The sequence below is a fragment of the Empidonax traillii genome, unplaced genomic scaffold, assembly GCF_003031625.1.
Source record: "Empidonax traillii isolate 1590-97213 ecotype Southwest subspecies unplaced genomic scaffold, ASM303162v1 scaffold4494:size9553, whole genome shotgun sequence".
NCBI classification, from domain to species: Eukaryota; Metazoa; Chordata; class Aves; order Passeriformes; family Tyrannidae; genus Empidonax; species Empidonax traillii.
Genome location: NW_020959687.1, coordinates 6538 through 9553, shown reverse-complemented (window position 1 = coordinate 9553; position 3016 = coordinate 6538). Strand labels below are relative to the sequence as shown.

General features: G+C 66.6%; 1 long non-coding RNA gene across 1 annotated transcript; it reads left to right on the top strand.

Annotated features, from left to right (window-relative positions):
* The first annotated feature begins 97 nt into the window (after nt 1-97).
* LOC114072923 lies at nt 98-2551 on the top strand. Its single transcript, XR_003574250.1, has 3 exons — nt 98-147; nt 961-1132; nt 2430-2551. It is a non-coding gene; the product is annotated as an uncharacterized LOC114072923 (long non-coding RNA).
* Nucleotides 2552-3016: the final 465 nt, after the last annotated feature.

Here is a 3016-nt window from a genome sequence, read left to right as displayed (position 1 = left end):
CATGGGGGGGTCACACAGGGGTCACACAGAGCCATCTACACCTACTGCTCCCAGATCTGTGTCACCAGGGTGAGGGGGGACACTGGGGACATGGGGGGGTCACACAGGGCCATCTACACCTACTGCTCCCAGATCTGCGACCCCCGGGTGAGGGGGGACATGGGGGACATGGGGGGGTCACACAGGGGTCACACAGGGGTCACACAGGGCCATCTACACCTACTGCTCCCAGATCTGTGTCCCCAGGGTGACAGGGTGTCTCCAGGGTGACAGGATGTCCTCAGTGTCAGGGGGTGTCCCCAGTGTCACAGAGGTGTCCCCAGGGTGTCCCCGGTGCCAGGGGGATGTCCCCAGGGTGTCCCCAGTGTCACGGAGGTGTCCCCAGGGTGTCACAGGGGTGTCACAGAGGTGTCCCCAGGGTGTCCCCAGTGTCAGGGGGTTGTCCCCAGGATGTCCCCAGGATGTCCCTAGTGTCACAGAGGTGTCCCAGGGTGTCCCCAGGTGTCCCCAGGGTGTCACAGGGATGTCCCCAGATGTCCCCAAGGTGTCCCCAGGGTGTCCCCAGTGTCACAGGGGTGTCCCCAGGGTGTCACAGAGGTGTCCCCAGGGTGTCCCCAGGGTGTCCCCAGGTGTCCCCAGGGTGTGACAGAGGTGTCCCCAGGATGTCCCCAGGGTGTCCCCAGGTGTCCCCAGGTGTCCCCAAGGTGTCCCCAGGTGTCCCCAGGGTGTGACAGGGGTGTCCCCAGGTGTCCCCAGGGTGTCCCCAGGTGTCCCCAGGGTGTCACAGAGGTGTCCCCAGGATGTCCCAGTGTGTCCCCAGGTGTCCCTAAGGTGTCCCCAGGTGTCCCCAGGGTGTGACAGGGGTGTCCCCAGGTGTCCCCAGGATGTCCCAGTGTGTCCCCAGGATGTCCCCAAGGTGTCCCCAGGTGTCCCCAGGGTGTGACAGGGCTGTCCCCGCAGATCACGGGCAGTTTCTGGCAGACGTGGAAGGAGTTTGAGATCCGGCACGGCAACGAGGACACGATCCGGGAGATGCTGCGGATCAAGCGCAGCGTCCAGGCCACCTACAACACGCAGGTCAACTTCATGGCCTCGCAGATGCTCAAGGCGTCCGGCAGCGCCACCGGCACCGGTGAGACGGGGGGGGGCAGGGGGTGTCCCCAGGGGGGTGTCCCTTGGGGTCTGGGGTGTCCCTTGGGGTCTGGGGTGTTCCCAGAGGTGTCCCCAGGGCTGTCCCCAGGGCTGTCCCCAGGGCTGGCCCCAGGGGTGTCCCTTTGGGTCTGGGGTGTCCCTAGGGCTGTCCCTTGGGTCTGGGGTGTCCCTTTGGGCCTGGAGTGTCCCTTTGGGTCTGGGGTGTCCCCAGAGGTGTCCCCAGGGGTGTCCCTTGGGTCTGGGGTGTCCCTTTGGGTCTGGGGTGTCCCCAGAGGTGTCCCCAGGGCTGTCCCTTTGGGTCTGGGGTGTCCCCAGGGCTTGGGGTGTCCCCAGGGGTGTCCCTTGGGTCTGGGGTGACCCTTTGGGCCTGGGGTGTCCCCAGGGATGTCCCTTGGGAGTCCCCTTGGGCCTGGGATGTCCCCAGAGGTGTCCCCAGGGCTGTCCCTTTGGGTCTGGGGTGTCCCCAGGGCTTGGGGTGTCCCCAGAGGTGTCCCCAGGGCTGTCCATTGGGTCTGGGCTGTCCCTTTGGGTTTGGGGTGTCCCCAGAGGTGTCCCCAAGGGTGTCCCTTGGGTCTGGGGTGTCCCCAGGGCTGTCCCCAGGGGTGTCCCTTTGGGTCTGGGGTGTCCCCAGGGCTTGGAGTGTACCCAGGACTGTCCCCAGGACTGTCCCCTTGGGTGTCCCTTGGGCCTGGGCTGTCCCCAGGGCTGTCCCCAGAGCATGGGGTGTCCCCTTGGGTGTCCCTTGGGCCTGGGCTGTCCCCAGGGCTGTCCCCAGAGCATGGGGTGTCCCCAAGGGTGTCCCTTGGGCCTGGGGTGTCCCCAGGGCTGTCCCCAGGGGTGTCCCCAAGGGTGTCCCTTGGGCCTGGGGTGTCCCATGGACCCCCTGCCCCCGTCCCTGATTTTGAGGGGTTCCCATGGCCCCCCTGACCCCATCTCTGTTTCTGGGGGGCTCCCACATCCCCCCCTGCCCCCCCCCCATGTTTTTTTGGGTTCCCACAATCCCCCCGACCCTGTCCCTGTTTCTGGGGGGTTCCCATATCCCCCCTGACTCCCCCCCTATTTTGGGGGGATTCCCACAGCCCTCCTGACTCCCATCTCGGTCTCTAGGGGGTCCCATGGCCCCTCCAACCCCACTCCTGTTTTTGGGGGGTTCCCACAACCCCCCTGATGCCCCCTCATGGTTTTTTTGGGGGTTCCCATGGCCCCCCTGGCCCGTCCCTGTTTCTGGGGGGTTCCCACATCCCCCCTGCCCCCCCCCCCGTGTTTTTGGGGTGCAGTGTCAGACCTGGCCCCGGGGCAGAGCGGGTTGGATGACATGAAGCTGCTGGAGCAGCGGGCGGAGGCTCTGGCGGCCGAGGCGCAGCGGGACACGCCCCGGCCCCCCCAGCAGGTGCTGTTCGTCAGGTGAGTGACCACGCCCACGGCCACACCCACTCACTGCCACACCCACCCCCTGCCCCACCCCCCAGCAGGTGCTGATGGGGGTCTCGATTTGGGGGTTGGGGGTCCCTGTGCTCACCCTGGGTGCTGATCTGGGGGATGATGGGGGTCCCTGTTCCCCCCGAGCTGATTTGGGGGTTGGGGGTCTCTGTGCTCCCCTGGGTGTTGATTTGGGGGTCTCTGTGGCCCCCTGGGTGTTGATTTGGGGGTCTCTGTGCCCCCCTGTTCCCCCCCTGCTGATTTGGGGGGGGATTGAGAATCTTGATTTCGGGGATGATGGGGGTGCCTGTGCCCCCCCAGGAGCTGATTTGGGGGATGATGGGGGTCCCTGTGCCCCCTGTGCTGATCTGGGGATTGGGGGTGCCTGTCCCCCCCCCGGGAGCTGATTTGGGGGGGTTGGGGGTCTCTGTGCCCCCCCCGGGAG